Here is a 25,708-nt window from a genome sequence, read left to right as displayed (position 1 = left end):
GTCTGTGGGTCCGTGTCTCTCTGTCTATCTCTCTCTGTGTCCGTGTGTCTGCCCCTGCAGCTGCTGGAGCCATTGTGTCTGCCGGCACGGCGCCCCGGAGGGAAAAATAATCAGCGGGGCGTGAAATATGCTGCGCGGAACGAAATTTATTTTCGCAACAACAAATTTCCCCTTCCGAGGTATTCGCGTGCCAGCCAGCTGTGTGCAAAGTAAAAGGAATACACTCTCTCCGGGAATTCGCACAGAGAGCGCCAAATTTTTCCGCGAACGGCGATACGGGCAAGGGAAGTTCGGAGGAACGGATCACAAAATATTTCAAAAGGATGAAGGAGTTTCTGCCGAGTGCTCTCACAGCATTAAAACCCCTAACCGACGAATTTCTCTCCCCCGTAAAAAAGAACCTTGTATCCTTTCATGATTAGATGTATATTGGAGAGCTTCGGTATCCCATTCAAAGTTTGTGAGATCGCCAATGGCGCTACAGAGAATGTGGACTACAACCACGAAACCAAAATAGCCAAATGTACACGTCCAAAAAACTGAGCTTCCTGGTATAACAATGAGCGCACCAGCTGATAGATCTACATGTTCTAGACGTCCTCATTTAACCGTTATTATATATGACAACAAGAAAATAAAGAGAGAAAAATTTAAATTCCGACTTACATCAATGAATATTAAACTTGAAATGTTAAAGTAGGAGTGAATGTTATTTGCATGTTAAGTTAAATTTTAATGTGCTTCACAAAGAAGATTTCCTCTTAACTAGGATCGCCTTTAAAAAGGTCTAAGCTTTCAGGACTGTCCAGCTATGCCTATGTTTAATAAGTTTACGCGTGTGATGTAGGTTCGCACAGTCGACGTAATTATAGCGATACGAAGTTGCAGCTTCGGCACTCCACACCGCTGCTGCTGTGCGTATGTAATTTTATTTCTCACGTTAGACGCTCTTGGTCACCTACACCCGTAGCACACTCTGAGGTGTCGAATATAGCAGTCTCAATTTTTCGGGAGGAAATACTGGTAAATTACACTTACAATGCATAAATGGCCTATTGCCACGGAACAGGACAGCGTGTAGGTTCGAAGTAACACAAAGTCGCAGAGACGAATGTCTGATCGTGTGTATATGTAAACTTGAAACAAAAATTTCCAAAATGAGATTTTCACTCTGCAGCGGAGTGTGCGCTGATATGATACTTCCTGGCAGATGAAAACTGCGTGCCGGACCGAGACTCGAACTCGGGACCTTTGCCTTTTGCGGGCAAGTGCTCTACCAACTGAGCTACCCAAGCACGACTCGCGGCTCGTCCTAGCAGCTTTAATCCCGCCAGTGCCTCTTCTCCTACCTTCCAAACCTCTCAAAAGCTCTCCTGCTCACCTGCGAAACTCCTTTCTTCCAGGGGTGCTAGTTCTGCAAGGTTCGCAGGAGAGCTTCTGTGAGGTTTGGAAGGTAGGAGAAGAGGCACTGGCGGAATTAAAGCTGTGAAGACGCGTCGTGAGTAGTGCTTGGGTAACTCAGTTGTTAGAGCCCTTGTCCTTGAAAGGCAAAGGTCCCGAGTTCGATTCTCGGTCCAGCATACAGTTTTAATCTGCCAGGAAGTTTCAAAAATTTCCAAAGTTGTTAAAATTATGAGACTGTTCACCTTTGAATAAATGTTTATCTATACCATAGTTCGTAACACCGAAAATTTACATAAAACACCTTCTGCTCCATCCAAAACTTTCGCCGTTTAATATTCGTCGATAACTTGCACTGTACTTTTGATTCTAAAGCTGTAAGCTGTATTACAGAAACTACATTGAATACGTAATCGATGTACTAGTGTATTTATTTTAGACTGTATGTAATTGATTGCAATTACAATGAAAATATTGTAAATTGTTGGGTAATAGGTAAGGGAACTGTATTGAAATGTATCGATGGCAACGAGAAAATGGTAGCAGCCTCGCCGTTGTTTATCTTTGCGTACGCAGAGTCACTGTCACGTTACTGGTGGGAGGGGGGGGGGGGGCAGAGCAACTTGAGTCTTCAAAGAGTGCGGAAGTGTTTGTTAGGCGCTCCCGTCGCCGCGGCGGTGTGCAGCTATGCTCGCGCCAGTGTAGGCGCGCCTGATTCGTTGATCCACAAGTATTGAGAGCACGGTAGGAGTGGACAGGCTGAGGAAGCTGCAGTTCTAACTACTGCCTGTCCCATAATCATCCGTGGCTCTGGAGACGACTCTGGGATCTTCGAACAGCAGCAGCAGCAGCAACGGCAGCTCAGCAATATCGTCGGCTACAATCTTCGTCGTCCGCTCAGCTACAACATCGTATGACTCTTAGGTGAAAAATTATATAATTACGTTGGCATTGGCTAGCAACATCTCTTTCACAAACTGTGAATAACTTCAATAATAATTCATATTTACAACTCTTAGGGCACCTGTGTTGTCATTGTCTTCAGACATTATTACCAACCGGGATCCCTTTCCTTTCCATGCAATCACCGAGTGTCATAAGAATATGAAAAACGATTGACTATTTATTGCCAGTTTTGTGTGTTTGCTAATGACCAGTTTCAGTCTAAATTATCTGTCTCAGTAACGGTTCATTCTTGTATTGCATAACAGAGACTACGTAAAGAAAAGTAAAATTTCGCTGGCAAAACTCCACACATCTAAAGAAGTTTTGAATCACCTCGGTTCCGAGAGTTCTGGAACCCGTACAGAAAATTGAAACAGAGATCAACATAAACATAATTTCCACCCTATTTATTGCTCAAGAAAATCACACATTGCAAGTTGTACCACCATACAGTGAGACACTCAAAGGTGGTGGACCACATTACTGTACACACCGGTACCTCTAACACCCTGCAGAACGTCTTCTTGCATTGATGCATGCGTGTATTCGTCGTGGCATACTACCCACGAGGCACTGATGTCTCCTCAATGGCGATTCGGCGTGGATCCCTCAGAGTGGTTGGTGGGTCACGTTGGCCATAAACAGCCCTTTTCAATCTATCCCCGGCATGATTGATAGGGTTCATGTCAGGAGAACATGCTGGTCACTCTATTCGAGCGATGTCGTAATCGTGAAGGAAGTCATTCATAAGATATGCACGACGATGGCGCGAATTGTCGTCCATGAAGACGAATGCCTCACCAATACGCTGCCGATATGGTTGCAATATCGGTTGGAAGATGGCATTCACGTATCATACAGCCATTACGGCGCCTTCCCTGACCACCAGCGGCGTACGTCGGCCCCACATAATGCCACCCCAAAACAGCAGGGAACCTCCACCTCGCTGCACTCGCTGGACAGTGTCTCTAAGGCGTTCAGCCTGACCGAGTTACCTCCAAACACGTCTCCGATGATTGTCAGGTTGAAGGCAAATGTGACACTCATCGGTGAATAGAACGTGATGCCAATCGTGACTGGCCCATTCGGTATGTTGTTGGGCCCATCTTTACCGATCTGCATGGTGTCGTCGTTGCAAAGATGGACCTCGCCATGGACGTCGGGAGTGAAGTTGCGCATCGTGCAGCCTATTGCGCACAGTTTGAGTCGTAACACGACGTCCTGTGGCTGCACGAAAAGCATTATTCAACATGGTGGCGTTGCTGTCATGGTTCCTCCGATCCATAATCCGTAGATAGCGGTCATCCAGCAGCCTGAGAGAGGCATGTCATCTACAGTTCCTGTCTGCCGGCCGGGGTGGCCAAGCGGTTCTAGGCGCTACAGTCTGGAACCGCGCGACAGCTACGGTCGCAGGTTCGAATCCTGCTTCGGGCATGGATGTGTGTGATGTCCTTAGGTTAGTTAGGTTTAAGCAGTTCTAAGTTCTAGGGGACTGATGACCTCAGAAGTTAAGTCCCATAGTGCTCAGAGCCATCTGAACAATTTTGAAGTTCCCATCTCTTTGTATCTCCTCCATGTCCGAACATCATTGCTTTAGTTCACTCCGAGACGCCTGGACACTTCTCTTGTGTCCGTTCTGACACAAAGCAACAATGCGGACGCGACGAATCGCGGTATTGACCGCACAGGCATGGTTGAACTACAGACAACAGGAGCCGTGTACCTCCTTCTTGGTGGATTGTCTGGAACCGATCGGCTGTCGCATCCCCACAGTCTAATAGGCGCTGCTCATGCATGGTTGTTTACATGTTTGGGCGTTTTTAGTGACATCTCTGAACAGTCAAAGTAAGTGTGTCTGTGATGCTATACCCACAGTCAACGTCCATCTTCAGGAGTGATGTGGCTGATGTAAAACTTTTTTTGATGTGTGTAATAGTTATTATTGCACAAATTAAGCATGAGCAAATTCATTTATTCCGTATTTAGCTTAGCGAGTGACTTAGGCCGGGTTTGTATGCATTTTACTGTTCTTAATTTAAAAGTAAAATCAATTGCTCATTTGCTTAAAGTAAATGCAGTTCAGTCTTTCAAATATCAAAAGTAAAATGCTCACCTTTTTCTACCCTCTGCATTACGCTGCACTGATGGTACCGAAAGTAACTTTTTTTACATAACGTAGTTTAAGTTAAGCCAGTCAATCGTTTAACCAGCAGCTCCGTTTAATTTTGCTTCCAAAATTTAGTCTTTCAGAATAAGTAATTGCAAACTCAGTGCTTTCTGATTCATTTATTTTCTCGTGAACTGTTGTGCGTGACAACCTTTTGTTGCCACGCCTGTGAGCATTTGCTTCAATTCCTCTGCCATTACCTTTCTCAAGGTTCTGGAGATTCATTGCCCTAGTTGGCTGGCGACCATTTAATTATCCCTTCTTTTTAGCTAATCAATGTTTTCTTTTTATTTTTGTGTCAAATACTACGTGGAACCCTTCTTCCCCTTGTGGGGTTCGTGAGCGACTGCACCATACTCAAGCCGTTTCAAAATTATCATCAATATTTAGTTTAAGTTTAGAATAGATTCGTTCTTCAGAAGAGTCTGTTGTACACTTTCCTCCAACTAACTGGATTTATTTTGCTTCGATAACGATGGCCTTAGTGTAAAATTTCATTAGGCGTATGAGATCACGGGCAGTTATATCGCAACTCAGTAGCCCTATTAGGAATGGGGAGGTTACAAGTTGTCTTTAACAAAACAACCACTTTCGTATTTCTATTCACATGATATTAAGCCTCAGCGTTCAACTAAATTCCCTGACTAATTCCATAACCGTATACCATCTGACTTTCGGAAAAGCATCATCCACACAATTCCGAAGACGGCAAGAGCTGACAAGTGCGAGAATTATCGCACAATCAGCTTAACAGCTCATGCATCGAAGCTGCTTACAAGAATAATATACAGACGAATGGAAAAGAAAATTGAGAATGCGCTAGGTGACGATCAGTTTGGCTTTAGGAAAAGTAAAGGGACGAGAGAGGCAATTCTGACGTTACGGCTAATAATGGAAGCAAGGCTAAAGAAAAATCAAGACACTTTCATAGGATTTGTCGACCTGGAAAAAGCGTTCGACAATATAAAAGGGTGCAAGCTGTTTGAGATTCTGAAACAAGTAGGGGTAAGCTATAGGGAGATACGGGTCATATGCAACATGTGCAACAACCAAGAGTGAAAAATAAGAATGGACGGTCAAGAACGAAGTGCTCGTATTAAGAAGGGTGTAAGACAAGGCTGTAGCCTTTCGCCCCTACTCTTCAATCTGTACATCGAGGAAGCAATGATGGAAGTAAAAAAAAGGTTCAGGAGTGGAATTAAAATACAAGGTGAAAGGATATCAATGATACGATTCGCTGATGACATTGCTATCCTGAGTGAAAGTGAAGAAGAATTAAATGATCTGCTGAACGGAATGAACAGTCTAATGAGTACACAGTATGGTTTGAGAGTAAATCGGAGAAAGACGAAGGTAATGAGAAGTAGTAGAAATGAGAACAGCGAGAAACTTAACATCAGGATTGATGGTCACGAAGTCAATGAAGTTAAGGAATTCTGCTACCTAGGCAGTAAAATAACCAATGACGGACGGAGCAAGGAGGGCATCAAAAGCAGACTCGCTATGGCAAAAAAGGCATTTCTGGCCAAGAGAAGCCTACTAATATCAAATACCGGCCTTAATTTGAGGAAGAAATTTCTGAGGATGTACGTCTGGAGTACAGCATTGTATGGCAGTGAAACATGAACTGTGGGAAAACCGGAAGAGAAGAGAATCGAAGCACTTGAGATGTGGTGCTATAGACGAATGTTGAAAATCAGTGGACGGATAAGGTAAGGAATGAGGAGGTTCTACGCAGAATCGGAGAGGAAAGGAATATGTGGAAAACACGGATAAGGAGAAGGGACAGGATGATAGGACATCTGCTAAGACATGGGGGAATGACTTCGATGGTACTAGAGGGAGCTGTAGAGGGCAAAAACTGTAGAGGAAGACAGAGATTGGAATACGTCAAGCAAATAATTGAGGACGTAGGTTGCAAGTGCTACTCTGGGATGAAGAGGTTAGCACAGGAAAGGAATTCGTGGCGGGCCGCATCAAACCAGTGAGTAGACAAAAAAAAAAAAAAAAAATTCCGTAATGGCTACCATGCAACAATACAGTTAAATCCGCTCAGACAACATGTCTTTCTATGCCACTGTCTCAAGCTGCAGTAGGAAGTATTATTAATGCAGTGTTAAGGATGTGATGTCAGCAAAGAGTTGCATCGCCTACACAGAGTTTATTTTCGAACTCACTTTCTGCCGCTGCGGTAAATACGTTAATCCCAAGCGCGTGTATCACATCCAAATTAGCACAGTTTTCATCTCTTAATTCGATTTGTGCCATTACACCACTAGAATAAAAAACGCGTAATATAGATTGTATATTTTACAAAAAGTTATTACATCAGGAGATAAACACATTTCATTAAGAAATCGAAATTCGTATTTCACGAATGTCACCGTTACCGCATTGAGGTGCTGATAAAACTACTTAAACAACCAGTTTCGGCTGATTGACCATCATCGAGTTCTGTGAACCATTTACAGCGGCTTTCTGTAAGTAATGCAATACATTTTTTTTTCTGAAAGCAGGTTGGTTTTATTCAGAATTCCAGTACACCATAGTATTCACCAAACTTTTGGCTGCAAAACCCTGTTTTTGAACATCTCCGTTCAATGCGGCATCGTTTCTCTACGTTACTGGGAGGATCTGTATGCCAGCACGGTACCTCTCAACTGGTCGACATCGGAGCCGACGATCTCGCTGCGCCAGTCACCTCCCCATCATCCAGGTACTGCTTCCTGCGGAGTGCGTCCTTCATTGGGACAAATAAGATGGAAGTCGGAAAGTGCGTGATTCGGGGTGTAGAGTGCATGAGGAAGCACAGTGCAATGGCGTTTCTTTTTCAGCTCCTTTCGGGTGAGCAGGTTTCAGCGAGGCCTTGCGTTGTCATGGAGAAGGATAAGTTCCGTGTAAGTCTGCACGCTTTCGTGCTCATTGTCACTAAATTTAAAATCTTCTGGGATGTTAGGTCGCGTCATAATTCCTCTAAAATAATCGACGTTTCGACACCTCTACTGGGATCTTCTTTAGAATCTTCATTCTAGCAATAGTGGACACCAGAAGATTGCGGGCTTTCATCTAACAAAAATGTGTGGTGGTGGTGTGGCCCTCAACTACGTACCCACTGACTCAGTGTTGAAGTATTAAAAGTTTTGGTTGGTTTCGATGTCTAGGGGCTTGGATACGTAGTTGCTGCATTACAAGCCAAATACTGCTGAGTCTACAGTATACAAGATGAATACACACATGAATCGAATGGTCGAAGGTTCCTATCTCGTGAATATAACGTAAAATTTATAAATAAAGGATAGCAATAAATAAAATTTGCAGGTACTAACTTAACGACTTTAAATTGTGAGTACGATAGTAGAAGTACTTTTGAGAATGCGATATATTTCTGCAAAACACTTATTGGTGTCGATGGTCCAGCAATTAACTAAAATATAAGTTGAATAACATGGAAACAATAGATTCCTACTTTACATAATTAGTTAGAAATGATAACATAGCTCGCGAGATATTCACTTCTATACGCATACTACGTCTTCACTGTAGAAACCACGGAAACCTCACACGTTCACAAGTCGGCACTCCGAAGTATTCCCATCTCCCGCGATCACGCGCAAAACCGCTCTACATTCTCCAAGTCCTTCCTGCGACTGTGCGTCCGTCGCACCGTCGCGTCCAGCGCCTCCGTGTCCTGTGCCGTCCTGCCAGAACTGCCCTCCCGCTTCCATCCAGTCTCCCCATTCACGTGCACTGTGACTGGCTACAGCGTTCGTGCCATTGCTTCAAGCCAACGCACCCACACAAACACAATGAAACACATTCAAAATACTGGATTTACATGTAAATAACTTGAAATTGAACAAATATTCCTACGGCTGGACCATAAACACGCTCTAACACACATTATTAAGTACATAAACAGATGAAATAAACATATATCAAAGCAACAGCAACGAAAGATAGGCCAGTAGCCTAAGGTCTCTGTGCTTTCTAAACCACAGTGAATATTGACCCAATTTCTTCATGAATAGTATATATCGGATATAAACAAAGACATAGATGAATAAATATATTCATAAGCATGCTGCTACCGTTTTCTCGTGTCACTATGAAGTACTTATGGCCTTACGCGATTAGTACTAATCGGCCACTTTGACCTCCAATAACCCCTGTACTACATGCGTTACATGCCTGTTATTCATATCAATTTAGGCTTACACTAATTGCTTTTTAAAGACACATCGATCGAGAAAATACGGTGACACGTTTAGATTTTGCAAATTCGTTGCTGGGTCTTACTTGTATAATTTATCGTCAGATACTAAACATTAAACAAATAAAGATATTGAAAATCTGATTACACCTCAGAATCGTCGTGCAAATAATGGTAATGTACACTACTGGCCATTAAAGATGCTACACCAAGAAGAAATGCAGATGACAAACGGGTATTCATTGGAGAAATATATTATACTAGAACTGACACGTGATTACATTTTCACGCAATTTGGGCGCATACATCCTAAGAAATCAGTACCCAGAACAAACACCTCTGGCCGTTATATCGGCCTTGATACGCCTGGTCATTCAGTTAAACAGAGTTTGCATGGCGTGTACAGGTACAGGTGCCCATGCAGCTTCAACAAGATACCACAGTTCATGAAGAGTAGTGACTGGCGTATTGTGACGAGCCAGTTGCTCGGCCACCATTGACCAGACGTTTTCAATTAGTGAGAGATCTGGAGAATGTGTTGGGGAGGGAAGCAGTCGCACATTTTCTGTATCCAGAAAGGCGTACAGAACCTGCAACATACGGTCGTGCATTATCCTACTGAAATGTAGGATTTCGCAGGGATCGAATGAAGGGTAGAGCCACGGGTCGTAACATATCTGAAATGTAACGTCCACTGTTCAAAGTGCAGTCAATGCGAACAAGAGGTGACCGAGACGTGTAACCAATGGGACCCCATACCATCACGCCGGGTGATACGCCAGTATGGCGATGACGAATACACGCTGCCGATGTGCGTTCACCGCGATGTCGCCAAACACGGATGCGACCATCTTGTTGCTGTAAACAGAACCTTCATTCATCCGAAAAAATGACGCTTTGCCATTCGTGCACCCAGGTTCGTCGTTGGGTACACCATCGCAGGCGCTCCTGTCTGTGATGCAGCGTCAAGGATAATCGCAGCCATGGTCTCGGAGCTGATAGTTCGTGCTGCTGTAAACGTCGTCGAACTGTTCGTGCAGATGGTTGTTCTTGCAAACGTCCCCATCTGTTGACTCAGGGATCGAGACGTCGCTGCACCATACGTTACAGACATGCGGATAAGATGCCTGTCATCTCGACTGCTAGTGATACGAGGCCGTTGGGATCCAGCACGGCGTTCCGTATACCCACCTGAACCCACCGATTCCATATTCTGCTAACAGTCATTGGATCTCGACCAACGCGAGCAGCAATGTCTCCTTAAGATAAACCGCAATCGCGATAGGCTACAATCCGACCTTTATCAGAGTCGGAAAAGTAATGGTACGCATTTTTCCTTCTTACACGAGGCATCACAACAACGTTTCACCAGGCAACGCCGGTCAGCTGCTGTTTGTGTATGAGAAATCGGTTGGAAACTTTCCTCATGTTACCACATTGTAGGTGTCGCCACCGGCGCCAACCTTGTGTGAATGCTCTGAAAAGCTAATCATTTGCATATCACAGCATCTTCTTCCTGTCGGTTAAATTTCGCGTTTGTAGCACGTCATCGTCGTGGTGTAGCAATTTTAATGGCCAGTAGTGTATATGTTTCTTTTTGAGGTATCGTGATTCATGTGGCTACTATTAATTTCTATGCGAACTGTGAAATGTCTGCCATTAATGTTTGACAAAGTCCGCCATCTTCGGCGCTCCCGGCGTATATCCTTCCTCGGAGTTCGCAGCCACGCTGCTGGACCAGGGCTGGGGCTACCCCTCTTGCTCAGCTAACGTACGGCACCACGTGGCTGCTGCCGGGCCGCGACCTGCCTAGAGGGCCCAGCGCGGTTACGCCTACTCCGAACTTAGAATATTTTCAGGGCTCCGCAACTCGCCCGTTACCTACAAAGATTCTGAAGAAGATCCCAGCTGAGGTGTCGAAACATCGATTATTTTAGAGGAAATATGAAGCGGCCTGCCTCCCCAGAAGATTTTAAATTTGAGGATAAGTTCGACGAAGACTCTTAAGTCTTTTCTTCAGTGTCCTGAGAGCAGCACAGAATAGTTCAGAGTTGAGCGTTGCACCATGAGGAAGGACATTATCCCTTCAGAGTCCAACGAGAGGGTCGCCGTGATTTTACCGTCTGAGAGTGCGACTTTGAACTTCTTCTTCGTAGGAGAGGTAGTGAGTCGCCATGTAAAGGATTGCCATTGATGAACCACGTTTCCTCGTCCTTGAAGAAGTTTGACAGGAAGTTTCCACCATCAGCCTCGTAACGCACAAGCACTCCCGCACAGATGTTTAGTCTCCTGTTAGGCGGTGAGGAAACCAATGGGCACACACCTTTGAGTACCCTAAATGGCGAATGAGTTTGTCAGCACTACCAACAGGGACCTCAAACAAGCAGCAGGGTGTAGGACTGTGATCCGCCGATCACCTCGAATGAGAATGTCCTCACGTTCCAAGTATTCAGGCGTCACAGCTGTCTGCGCCCGGCCGGCTAGTTGGAAATAGGACACGTTTGCGCGACCTTGTCGGCACGATTACACACGCCTAATTCAACGACTCAGCGTGCTTTTGTTCACTGCCAGGTCTCCTCAGACATTCTGCAAGCGGCTATGAATACCTCCGATGCTCTCATTTACCGCCATAAGAAATTCATTCACAGCTCTGTACTTGGAACGCACCCCTATTACAGACACAATTTTGAAGACTACATATAGCGCCACTACCACTCCCGCCGGAGGTTCGAGACCTCCCTCGGGCTTGGGTGTAGGTGTTGTCCTTAGCGTAAGTAAGTTTAAGTAGTGTGTCAGTCTAGGGACTGATCACCTCCGCAGTTTGGTCCCTTAGGAATTCACACACATTTGAACCCACTACGACCTACAACAAATTCCACATATTTTTGACCGAAACTGCCCGAGAAAAAAATGTGTTGCGTTACTTACTGAACGCCCGTCGTATGTGATTAACGTGAGATAGTAAAACCACGAATTTTTCACTTTTCTCGCGCTGAATACAAATAATTACATCATCAATTTATATTCACATTTGACAATTTCATGGTTTTATTATCGGACGTTAATGATTTTATTTTCGTCTAATGTGATGCTGTAAATTCTGCAATAACCTCATGGTGAGTTGGCCGAAGCTGGTTGTTTACATAAAGATTTTGTCAGCAGTTCTACGTGGTAACCATGACATTTTCCAAATATCTACGAGCTGTGAAGTACGACCTATTCAAGATCCATCGAAATTAATATGGCTGTAGACTTTGCCACTTGGCGAGTGTGGTGGTAATTGTCTGCCACAATGTCTAATCATCGTTAATGGGAAAAGACAGACCTAGAAACCCGCATTGCAACAGCAGGAAAATAATCAATTCTGATACCGTATGGAATTTTGACCTGTCAGTATGAAAATTACATTTTTAAAACTGCTGTGAACGCTTCGGGTATCGCAGCAGTAAAACAGGACGCCAGTTGTACACTTCAGTGAAAGCGCATCAGAGGGACCACGATCTGAAACGCGCTGCGATGTGGAGTTTTAGCTTGCCAAAAAGACCACTGATGTCTCACGCTATGTATCTACAGAAGATTCCAGCAGAGGTATCGAATCGACGGACACTGAAGAAATCGGAAGAAGAATATGACGCGGCAACACAACTCCGAAGATATTACCATAAGTAGGCCTGAAATGGGACAGTATATTCTACTTTCATAAATACTGCGCACAATCGTTGCCTCAACTTGTTGTCAGTAGGTGCCTACTTCCATTTTCTTGTAGCTACAACCTAATGACCCAGCCTATGCAAAGGAGAATGCCCACGTACACATTTATTTCTTCGTCACAGGGCAGTCCAGCCAGGGTGTCCGAGCGGTTCTAGGAGCTACAGTCTAGAACCGCGCGACCGCTATGGTCGCAGGTTCGAATCCTGCCTCGGGCATCGATGTGTGTGATGTCCTTAGGTTAGTTAGGTTTAAGTAGTTCCAAGTTGTAGGGGACTGATGACCTCAGATGTTAAGTCCCATAGTGCTCAGAGCCATTTGAACCATTCTCTTCTCTGCCATGAGGGAGGTTCAGAAACATTCGTTGGTAACGGCAAGTGGTTTCTGGCGGCACCATTGCGTGAAATGGAATGGAGGTGGTGGTTACTACTGTTCTCCCCCCCCTCTCCCCCCCCCCCCCCCCCCCCTCTACCCACACCCCCATCCCAAACGTTTGGCTTTGACGCAAAGCAGAGGGCGCGTTGTTGCCCCGGGCTAGGTAAGTGACTCACACTTTTGTCTACACTGGTATGTGATGATGAACAAGTGCATGCTACTCACGATACGGATCATATTCGTGTTATTTCGGTGCCGTTATTTATCGTGTGCAGGGATGGCGAATGATGATTATTTAACTATTTTTGATGTAATTTTAGGCAAGTAAGGAACAACCATGAACATACTAAAGTATGAGACATTGCCAAAGGGAGGCCTGCTTGCGAAGTGATTTTACTTCTCTTATGTTCATTAATTTTAATTTTATCCACTTGCCTGTACTAAATTCTGATGGGTTTCTTTGCACAACTGACAGGTGTGCCCTCAGTCTCCAGATGTTCATGAACACCGACTCTGACTCAGTTTTGCTGTAATAACTCCAAAATTCTTGTGTGTGTGAGCTCAGCGGAGTTCGTGGGTATGAATCAGCTGAATATTTTTCTCGAGTTACGGAAATGTATGTGAATAATGGTAAAATGTACCACGTTCGAGTACCGGTTGGGCCCTTAGTACAGGATTGTCGTCTTTCAGAGAATTCAGTGGAGCGATACATCACTGCAGATTGAAACACTCATTTTGGAAACAGGAAGTAAAAACTAAAGAAATACCAAACCAACTCAGTTGTCCAACAGGTACCATTTACGGAGTGAGGATTCATAAGAAGTTTATTCAATGAACTGATGGTTAGATTAGTAAACGAGACAATGAACGCTCCATGAAAACATCATTTCAAACTGTCAAAAATGGAAATTAACAATATCTTTGAAAATCAAGCGTTTCAAGAACAGAAAAGTGGTAAAATCAAACTAAAATCGTAAAAATCAAAAGGTACGTAGTCGTATGTCATACATAAAAACGCTCGTTTACAAACAGAAGACAAAATGTATCGCTAATTATAATCAGATTCAGACACGGGTCATCTACTACTTATATGCATCGAAACAAGGTTATTGAGTCTAGTTGTTGTGAGTGGGACGAAACATCAACTGCAGATTGGAACCAATTCATTTTTCCTGCTTGTGCTACGACCGTAACCAAAAAAATTTACCACCGACTAATAATTGCCGTATACTGTTGTCCACACATGTCATTAAAGTGCATAACACATTAATTAAAATTGGTGTGCACGAAATATATTTATTTGAACAAAATTGTTACAAAAGCACAGAAAATAATTACTGCAATAAATGTTACATTATGTAAACTGATCTATGATCAGTGGAACAAAATGCCAAAATAACTAAATAAACGATTGTTATAACCTTTGGAAAGAGAAGTAATATTCCATTACTCTTTGCATTAATGTGACGCATTTCGCTTAGTGTTTACTGGACAAACCATCGACAAACCAACATAGTAAAGAGCAACTGGCGTGCAGGTGAATATGGTTTTCGACACTGCTGAAGAAAATGATGCAGTCTGCTGGACAAGCAATAGTGTTATGGGACGGGACGCTGGAAGAGCAATCCGAAATTTTCAAGTTTGACGAGGAATTTTTACGCAGATAACTCTATCTTCTTACTGTTCATGTTATTAAATTCACCATTTTTGATTGATGATTTAAGTATGGACATACAGAAGATGAAAGTGTGATATTGTTTTACCATGTCCCGTATGGTAAAAAAATAAAACGCCCAGTGTATTCTTTTAATAACTTAAAGCCCCAATTTAATCTATCTTGCTCCTCGGATCTTCTGCAACAGAGTCGAAAACACTACATCGATTGCTTCAGACGTAGTAGTTTACGTTGTTAATGGCATCGGCGAATATGAACGTAAGTACGTCTGGACTTACGTTATAACAAGGACGAACCACACAATGCAATTACAAAGCAAGAATGACAAATTAACCGTTAAAAATCAAGGTACTGTTGCTTAGTTCAGACTGGCTTCCATAAATAAAATGTACACAGGTCAGTATTCAGTTAGTATATAAATCTTTGCAGGTAGTTCCGCTAATAATAGTCTACATAAGGGCACTGTTATGTGGTTATGTTGTATGCTACATGTTTTGTGGTGTGGCTCTTAATAGAGTCTCACATCTAGCAGAACGAGCAAGGTACAGTGAAGTATGTAGAGCTGATAAATTTTAATCAAATTTCATGACTTAATTGTGTGATCTGACTAGAATTAAAAAATAAAATTCCAAATGGCTAAGCGTACCTTATCGTAATCAGCACGAAGAGCAAGGTCAAGATGTGATATCCCGGTAACTAAACTTACGATGGTGAGGCAAATAAATTTCAGCCTGTGTGTGACAGTGCTGTTGAAATCAAAATTTCACTTCATTTTCCAAAATGTTCAAGTGTTTGTGAAATCTTATGGGACTTAACTGCCAAGGTCATCAGTCGCTAAGCTTACACACTACTTAACCTAAAAACACACACACCCATGCCCGAGGGAGGACTCGAACCTCCTCCGGGACCAGCCGCACAGTCCATGACTGCAGCGCCCAGACCGCTCGGCTAATCCCGCGCGATTTTCCACGTAGTCCAGTTTTAAATCATTGAACGTGCCACAATCAACGGAGCAATCATGTAACAAAATTAACTTCAAATTTTTTATCACGGTCCGGATTTGTTACGAAATCTGTTTTACATTTCGTGAATATTTAACATTTTGTGCGCCCCTTTTGAACAAAGCTTTCTTGTAGTTAATTTTCATGTACAATGTAGCATGTTGTAAACTATTTTATACGCTCGTAACTATCTATCGTCTAGGACCATACTGATCACTTTCCATATGTTTTTCATCCCTTGTTATAGTTTCCAGACGCTCTGCAGATTTATGTATTTAAGTTCAGTTAAACAGGTTTTAGCTGTTGGAAATGAAGGAGCGTAGTCCTCATAAATCTACTGAAACTGTGTGTGAGTTCGCATTGGTAATTTTGTTGTTGCGGTATCGTCTGCTCCAGCTTTCCGAAGCCTCTTCGTTTATGCGTAACTACTGCAATCTCCAAGCACCTGAAATTGCTTGCTGCATCCGAGCCTTGGTACCTTTCCAATTTGTACCCCAGTGCTTCCCTTCTTTACTTAATTGCCGATTCCCAGCTTCCTTCGAATGTATCCAATCAACGGATCCCTTCTTTCAATCGTGTTGTGCCATAAATTTCTTTTCTATACAGATCTATTCAATACCTCTTCCTTATTTATCCCTTCTACACATATAATCTTCAGCATTTTTCTGTAGCGCCACTTTCTTGATTATATTGTTTATGCATAACCTTTCAGTTCCGTTCTAGGCTACACTCCACAGAAATACCTCTAGAAAAGACCTATCACTTTCATTTTTATTTGATTTTAAGAAACTTCACTTGTTGAAAAACGTTTTCCTTGTATTACCTTTACTGACATTCATATTACGAGGGTTGGAACTTAAATAGATGCAACTATTTATTCACAACTGATACAAAAGAGTTACATGTTTGCACCTGTTACTGTTCTTCAAAGTAGTCACCAGCGTTGTGTAGAACCCGTTGCGAGCAATGTGGAAGGCGTAGTATACCGTTATTAGAGCCTGTTCTGCTAATGGCGCGAATGGGGCGGTCTGCTGCCTGTGGTATCTCTGGAACAGTCACGAAGCGAATGCCACGAAGTGGTTTCTTCATCTTCGGAATCAAATCAAAAAGACATAAGTCCGGGGAGTATGGTGGCTGGTACAGTACTTCCCAGTCCCATCGACCGAACAGAGCAGCGCCCGCGCATTGTCGTGCAAAATGATGGGTGGCTTGCGCAGGAAGTGTCGCCGCTTCTTTCGCAAAGCTGGTCGCAGGTGATGCTACAAAAACGAACAGTAATACTGTGTACTGACGGTCTGCCGTGGAGGAACGTAATGCTTTAGGATAACACCATCACAGTTGTACATGAGAATCACCGTAACTTTCACCGTACTGGGGCTGTGACACACTTCCGACTTTCGCGGCGACCCATAATGACGCCATTCGTTGGACCGGCGTTTCAGTTTTAGATATTGTGGCCCATGTCTCATCCAGGGTTACGATACGGTGTAAGATAGCCTCTCCTTCGCGCTCATAGCGCTCCAAGTGCGTCTGAGCAGCGTCATAACGCATCCATTTCTGAATTTCCGTCAAGCCATGCGGGACCCATCGTGATGCAATTTTTCGCATGCCCAGGCGTTCCTTCAGGATGCGAGGCACAATCGTATGGGCTAATCCGGTTTCGTGGGCGAGCTCACGAATCGTATGGCGTCGATCACTGTCCACTAACGCGACAACAGCATGCACTTCTTCTTCAGAGACTCTAAGACGACCTGCCCGATGCATGTCTGCCACAGTTTGCCGATCTCCGTTGAAGGCTTTTACCCAACGCGTCATTGTTCTGTCCGGCAATGCCGATTCCCCGCACGCCTCTTGAAGACCTTGATGACACTGTCGTGTTTTACGAGCTCTGGCACATTCAATCTTGATCCTACTCCGTTGTTCCTGTTTCGAAAACATAGTGACACTGTTACCTTAGACCGCTCGTTCACAAGTAACTGTGTTTCCCTCGATTGTGCGCACACCGGTGACGTGGGACGGGCGAGTCCATTTGCTAGGAGGTATGGTAGGTAAGTCAACAACGTGTATCATCAGCGACAATAGTAGGTTCCACTGCATAGTGTCTTCACAGCAGCGTTGCCACTATTTAAGTTCCAACCTACGTATAACCCTTTTCAAGACACAATAAACTCGACAGACCTAATTCCTTTACACCTTCTAAAAGAATTACAATGTCATCGGAAAATCTCGAAGTTTGTGTCTTTCCACTAAAATGTTTTTGCCATTCCAATTTCTCTTTGTTTTCCTGTACTACTTTCTCTATGTACAGATTGAATAGCACCGTCCTTACACCCCTGTCCAATACTGCTCCCATTTCATGTCTCCGACTCTGACAACTGCCGTGTGATTTCTGCACAAGTTGTACACAATATTTCCCTCTCTTTGCATTATGCCTGCCACTTTCAGAGTTTCAAAGTATGCTTTCCAGTCACCATTGTTAAAACCTTTAAATTTACGAAGGCTGTTAACTTGGAATTCCTTTCTTTATTCCGTGTTTTGCGGCAAGGCGTAGGGTCAATACTGCTTCGTGTGGTCCTACATTTCTGTGGAACCCAAACTGATCTCATTTGACGGTGGGTTCTATCAGTCTCTACATTCTTCTGCATACCATTTCGTTTCGGTACTTTGAAACCATTATGTATCAAACAGTTTGGTAATATTCGCATCTAGCCGGCCGGGGTGGCCGAGCGGTTCTAGGCGCTACAGTGTGGAACCGAGCGACCGCTACGGTCGCATGTTCGAATCCTGCCTCGGGCTTGGATGTGGGTGATGTCCTTAGGTTAGTTAGGTTTAAGTAGTTCTACGTTCTAGGGGACTGATGACCTCAGAAGTGAAGTCGCATAGTGTTCAGAGCCATTTGAACCATTTTGAATGTTCGCATCTGCCAGCACCTACCTCCTTTAGAATAGTGGTTATTAAATTATTTTTGAATGCTGGGAGTATTTTTGGTGGCTTCTCTTCGTAAATAAAGAAATGTGTTTAGCCTCCCACTTCCTAATCGGCCTACTGGATTGCGATAAAACTGACCGTGATCGCATATGCCTAATGAAATTTTACAGTTAGTAAGGCTACCGTTACCTAAGGAAAAAACGCCGGTTAGTTGGAGGAAAGTGTACAACAGACTCTTCTGGAGGGATAATCTATTCTAAACTTAAGCTGAATATTGCTGATAATTTTGAAATGGGTGGAATATAGTGCAGCCGCTCACGAACCGCACGGAAGCACGGGAGGGGGGGATGGTACCACGTAATATTTACTACAAAAATCACTGATAACACGAAGAAAATACTGATTAGCTGAATAAGGGATAATTAAACGGTCCCCAGCCCGCTAGTGCAGTGAATCTGCAGAATATTGAGATACGTAATGGCAAAGAATTGTAAGCAAATAATCACTAGCGTGGCAACAGTAGGTTGTCACCCTTTTCCACAGCATAACAGTTCACGAAAAAATCAATGAATCAGAAAGCACCGAGTTTGCAGTTAGTTACTGTGAAATACTAAATTTTCAAAGCAACGTTCGATTGAAATTACTGGTTAAATAAATGACTGGCTTAACTTAAATTTCGTTATGTACAAAAATAACTTTCAGTAACCTCTTTGTAACGTGATGAAAAATTTAGAAAAAGGTCAGCAATTTTTTTTGATTATTGAAAGATTGAAGTGAATTAACTTTAAGCAAATGAGCAATTGATTTTAACTTTAAAAAACAACAATAAAATACTTATCACGCCAACAGAAATCACTATCTAAGCTAAACACAGAATAAATGAAATTGCGCACTCTCAATTTGTGCTGTATCTTTAGTTATTAGCTTTGCCAGTGAAATTTTACTTTGCTTTAAGAAGCCTCTGTTACGCAATACAAGGATGAACAGTTACAGTGGCAGAAAATTTAGAGTGAAACTAGATTTTAACAAACACACTAACTGCCAGTAAAAAGTTAATCACTTTTGATGTTCTTACGACACTCGGTGATTGCATGGAAAGGAAAGGGACCCTGGTTGGTAATAATGTCTGAGGACAATGACAACACAGGTGCCCTACAAGTTTTGACTATTCCAAGTTATTATTTAAACTATTCATACTTTATGAAAGAAATATTGCTGGGCGAAGCCTCTATATTACTGTGTTTGTCAGTTAACAGTCTTACGGTGTTGTAGCTGAGCGCACGGCGAAGAATGTAGCCGACGACAATGCTGAGCTGCTGCTGTTGTTGTTGCTGCTGCTGCTCAGTGAGAACCCCGAGTCGTCTCCAGAACCGCCGGTAATTATGGGACAGGCAACAGTTGGAACTGCAGCTTCCTCCGCCTGTCCACTCTTGCCGTGGTCTCAATACTCGCGGGTTAACGAACCTGGAGCGTCTACTCTGGCGCGAGCATAGCTGCACATCGTAGCGGCGGCAGCGCACAACAAACACTTCCGCACTCTTTCACGACTCAAGCTGCTCTGCCTCCTCTATGCTCGCAACGCGACAGACGCTCTCCATAAGTAAAGATAAACAACGGCACAGCTACTACCATTTTGTCGTTGCTGTTACACAGCAATTTACAATATTTTCATTATAATTATGATCAATTACTTACAGTCAAAAAATACACTAGTGCATCGATTATGTATTAAATATAGTTTCTGCTACACACCTTACTGCTCCAGAATCAAATGTACAGTGCAAGTTATCAACGGATATCAAACGGCGAAAATTTTGGATGTTGCAGAAGATGTTTTGTCTGCATTTTCGGTGTTACTGTGGGGCAGCACGGTGTTTTAATTTATCCATTTGATCCAGGGATATAAAACACGACAGATAAGGGAATCAGTATGAACACAGTTATTTCGCTGAATCCCGCACACAATCGGACAGAGTGTAATAGTTCAGCAGGCACAAAGTTTCACTCATTTCAGCGCTGTCTCTGCCTTTTAAACGCCCATCCTTTTCCGACGTGACAGATCGTTTGGTTTCAGCCGCCGCAGAAGAGCAGATATTTATTCGGCGTCCACTTTCGGAGTTCCAGCGGTCGGCGGGGGTGGGCCCTCCCACGCGGACGGCTTCCCTCACTGTGCGCAGACAGATGGAGGTCATCGTTAACGCCTGCCGGGGGAACGGCTCGCAGAGAGGAAGCAATTTTTCCCGGCTGACGTCCTGCCACTTCACGTCCAAACTGTAACCCAAAGAGTGTAATCTCTTGCGAACATATTTTAACGGTCACTTTCGACAAGCCTGCGAATTGTGTGGTTCTCGCACAGGCGATCCTGGTTCCAAAGGCAGCTGCAATAGAAATTTTTTGGCTCTCATCGGTCTTCTGACAGGTTTCACGCGCCAGCCACGAGTTCCTCTCCTGTGCCAATCTCTTCTACATCCTCAATTATTTGCTGGATGCATTCCACGCTCTGTCTTCCTCTACAGTCTCTAGGCTCCCTCTAGTACTTCCCTGATATCGTAACAAATGTCCTATCACCTTGTCCCTTCTCCTTGTCAGTCTTTCCCACGTTTCCCTTTCCTCTCCGATTCTGCGCAGAATCTCCACATTACTTGCCTTATCAGTCCACCTACTTTTCAATATTCGTCTCAAATACTTCGATTCCCTTCTATTCCGGTTTTCCCACAGTCCGTGTTTCACTACCATACAATACTGTACTACAACCGTACATTCTCGGAGATTTCTTCCTCAAACTAAGGTCTATGTTTCGTACTAGTAGACCTCTCTTCGACAGGAGAGGTCTACTAGTGCTAGTAGACTTTTTTATGTCCTCCTAGCTCCGTCCGTCATGGGTTACTTTGCTGCGTAGGTAACAGAATTCCCTAACTTCATCTAGTTCGTGAACATCTATCCTGATATTAAGTTTTTAGCTACTAACATTTCTGATACTTTTCATTGCTTTCGTCTTTCTTCGGTTTACTCTCAGTCCATATTCTGTGCTCAATAAACTGTTCATTCCATTCAACAGATCCTGTAATTCTTCCCTTTCAGTGAGGACAATAGTGTCAGCGATTCTTGTCGCTGACATACTTTCACCTTGAATTTTAACCTCACTCTTGAAACTTTCGATGTATAGATTGAACACTGCGGGCGGAAGCCTACACCCATGTAGCATTTCGTTCTTGGTCTTCCACTCTCGTTGTTCTGTGTTGGTTCTTGTACTAATTGTATATTACCCATCTTTCCTTATAGCATACTGCCATTCTCCTCAGAATTTCGAACGTCTTGTGTTATTTCACATTGTCAAATACTTTTTTCCAGGTCGTTAATACCTATAAATGTACCTTGAGTTTTCTTCAGTCTTGCTTCCAGTAGCAACCATAATGTCAGAACTGTCTCTTTGGTACCTTCACGTTTTTCACGGCCAAATTGATCGTCATTTTCTTTTCCATTCTTTTGTGTATTATTCTTGTCAGCAGCTACGATGCATGAGCTCTTAAACTGATTGTGTTGTAATTATCGCACTTGTTGGCTCATGCGATCTTCGGAATTGTGTGGATGATGTTTTTCCGAAAGTCTGATGCTTTGGCGTCAGTCTCATACATTCTACACACCAGCGTAGCCACACTCGTTTTGTAGCCATTTTTCCCCATGATTTTAGAATCTCTGATGGTGCGTTATCTATCCCTTCTGCCTTATTTTGGTCTCAAATCTTCCAAAGGTCTTTTAATTCTGATTCTAGTTCTGATTCTAGTTCTCTTCCCTTCGACTTTTATTTCTTCGTCTATCACGCCATCAGCCAAGTCCTCTCCTCATAGACGTCCTCAACGTACTCTCTCTCCACCTATCCGCTCTCTCCTCTGTATTGAAAAGTGGAATTCCTATTGGACTCTTAATGTCACCTCCTTTGCTTTTCTATATACCGAATCAGTCCTTCCGAAAATCATTTCTTTTTCGATTTCTTCGCTTTTTTCTTGCAGCCGTCTTTCTTAAGCTTCCCTGCACTTCCTGTTTAGTTCATTCCTGAGTGACTTGTACTACTGTACTGAATTTCCTTGACCACTTCTGTACTTTCTTCTTCTGTCGGTCAAATGAACTGTTTCTTCCGCTACCCGTGGTTTCTTAGCAGCTACCGTCGTTATACCTATGTTTTCTTTCTAACTTCCGTGATTTCTCTTTTTTTAGAGATGACCATTCGTCCTCAACTGAACTGATTAATGAGCTAGGCATTGTCGTAGTATCTATACCGTTAGATAACTTCAACGTATCTCTCCTTTCCGTAGTACTTGTGAATTTCATTTGTTACCGTATTGATTCTTTCTGACTAGTCTCTTGTCCTTGAGCTTACTCTTCATCATAGAGACAAGAAATTGAACTTACCAGGATGCAGCAAATAAGAGACATGGAATCAGTTATACAGAAAAGACTTGAAGCTTACCCTGACGAAGGAAGCAAGTGCAAAAGTGTTTGAGAACATTCACACTTTCCACGAAGCCTCCCACTGGGTACAGTTAAAAAAAACACGCAAGAAAGAAACGTGTTAATAACTTATTGTCTGTTCTGTGCTCCAAAAGGCACCGAGTAGGTACGTTGCCTTTGCTACACGTCTCAATAACGGATGTACGGCTATATGACTGTTCTTCATCCACATCTGAGTGCTTTGCATAGCGTTCGTAGAACCACTTGCACCCTAATTCTCAATCATTCGCCCTTGAGAAAAATCAACACCCAGGTTTACTAGCAGGACACTTAGAAAATGTAACAGACCTACTTAGGAGACTGCATACACTAACTTGTCCGTACTCATTTAGAATACTGCTGCGCGGTGTGGGATCCTTACCAGGTAGGACTGACGGAGTACATCGAAAATGTTCAAAAAAAGGCAGCACGTTTTGTATTATCTCGAAATATGGGAGAGTGTGTCACAGAAATGATACAGAATTTGGGCTGGAAATCATTAAAAGGAAGGCGTTTTTCGTTGCGACGGAATCTTCTCACGAAATTCCAGTTACCAACATTCTCCTCCGAATGCGAAAATATTTTGTTGACACCGACCTACATAGGGCGGAACGATCACCACGATAAAATAATGGAAATTCATCTCAGAGTAGCACTTGCAACCTACGTCCTCAATTATTTGCTTGACGTATTCCAATCTCTGTCTTCCTCTACAGTTTTTGCCCTCTACAGCTCCCGCTAGTACCATGGAAGTCATTCCCTCATGTCTTAGCAGATGTCCTATCATCCTGTCCCTTCTCCTTATCAGTGTTTTCCACATATTCCTTTCCTCTCCGATTCTGCGTAGAACATCCTCATTCCTTACCTTATCAGTCCACCTAATTTTCAACATTCGTCTATAGCACCACATCTCAAATGCTTCGATTCTCTTCTGTTCCGGTTTTCCCACAGTCCATGTTTCACTACCATACAATGCTGTACTCCAGACGTACATCCTCAGAAATTTCTTCCTCAAATTAAGGCCGGTGTTTGATATTAGTAGACTTCTCTTGGCGAGAAATGCCTTTTTTCCCATAGCGAGTCTGCTTTTGATGTCCTCCTTGCTCCGTCCGTCATTGGTTATTTTACTGCCTAGGTAGCAGAATTCCTTAACTTCATTGACTTCGTGACCATCAATCCTGATGTTAAGTTTCTCGCTGCTCTCATTTCTACTACTTCTCATTACCTTCGTCTTTCTCCGATTTACTCTCAAACCATACTGTGTACTCATTAGACTGTTCATTCCGTTCAGCAGATCATTTAATTCTTCTTCACTTTCACTCAGGATAGCAATGTCATCAGCGAATCGTATCATTGAATTCCTTTCACCTTGTATTTTAATTCCACTCCTGAACCTTTTTTTTATTTCCATCATTGCTTCCTCGATGTACAGATTGAAGAGTAGGGGCGAAAGGCTACAGCCTTGTCTTACACCCTTCTTAATACGAGCACTCCGTTCTTGATCGTCCACTCTTATTATTCCCTCTTGGTTGTTGTACATATTGTATACGACCCGTCTCTCCCTATAGCTTACCCCTACTTGTTTCAGAATCTCGAACACCTTGCACCATTTTATATTGTCGAACGCTTTTTCCAGGTCGACAAACCCTATGAAAGTATCTTGATTTTTCTTTAGCCTTGCTTCCATTATTAGCCGTAACGTTAGAATTGCCACTCTCGTCCCTTTACTGTTCCTAAAGCCAAACTGATCGTCACCTAGCGCATTCTCAGTTTTCTTTTCCATTCTTCTGTATATTATTCTTGTAAGCAGCTTCGATGCATGAGCTGTTAAGGCGATTGTCCGATAATTCTCGCACTTGTCAGCTCTTGTCGTCTTCGGAATTGTGTGGATGATGCTTTTCCGAAAGTCAGATGGTATGTCGCCAGACTCATATATTCTACACACCAACGTGAACAGTCGTTTTGTTGCCACTTCCCCCAATGATTTTAGAAATTCTGATGGAATGTTATCTATTCCTTCTGCCTTATTTGACCGTAAGTCCTCCAAAGCTCTTTTAAATTCCGATTCTAATACTGGATCCCCTATCTCTTCTAAATCGACTCCTGTTTCATCTTCTATCACATCAGACAAATCTTCACCCTCATAAAGGCTTTCAATCTATTCTTTCCACCTATCTGCTCTCTCCTCTGCATTTAACAGTGGAATTTCCGTTGCACTCTTAATGTTACCATCGTTGCTTTTAATGTCACCAAAGGTTGTTTTGACTTTCCTGTGTGCTGAGTCTGTCCTTCCGACAATCATATCTTTTTCAATGTCTTCACATTTTTCCTGCAGCCACTTCGTCTTAGCTTCCTTGCACTTCCTATTTATTTCATTCCTCAGCGACTTGTATTTCTGTATTCCTGATTTTCCCGGGACATGTTTGTACTTCCTCCTTTCATCATTCAACTGAAGTATTTCTTCTGTTACCCATGGTTTCTTCGCAGCTACCTTCTTTGTACCTACGTTTTCCTTCCCAACTTCTGTGATGGCCCTTTTTAGAGATGTCCATTCCTTTTCATCTGTACTGCCTACTGCGCTATTCCTTATTGCTGTATCTATAGCGTTAGAGAACTTCAAACGAATCTCGTCATTCCTTAGTACTTCCGTATCCCACTTCTTTGCGTATTGATTCTTCCTGACTAATGTCTTGAACTTCAGCCTACTCTTCATCACTACTATATTGTGACCTGAGTCTATGTCTGCTCCTGGGTACGCCTTACAGTCCAGTATCTGATTTCGGAATCTCTGTCTGACCATGACGTAATCT

At 43.1% G+C, this 25,708-nt stretch overlaps 1 non-coding gene across 1 annotated transcript; it reads right to left on the bottom strand.

Moving 5' to 3' along the window:
• Window positions 1-1,218: 1,218 nt before the first annotated feature.
• Window positions 1,219-1,295, bottom strand: Trnal-caa. The gene has a single exon. It is a non-coding gene; the product is annotated as a tRNA-Leu (tRNA).
• Between the last annotated feature and the right edge of the window lie 24,413 nt (window positions 1,296-25,708).

This window comes from Schistocerca americana, chromosome 4 (genome assembly GCF_021461395.2).
Source record: "Schistocerca americana isolate TAMUIC-IGC-003095 chromosome 4, iqSchAmer2.1, whole genome shotgun sequence".
Lineage (NCBI taxonomy): Eukaryota > Metazoa > Arthropoda > Insecta > Orthoptera > Acrididae > Schistocerca > Schistocerca americana.
Note: the sequence above shows the minus strand (reverse complement) of the source record. Positions and strands in the feature narration are given on the sequence as shown.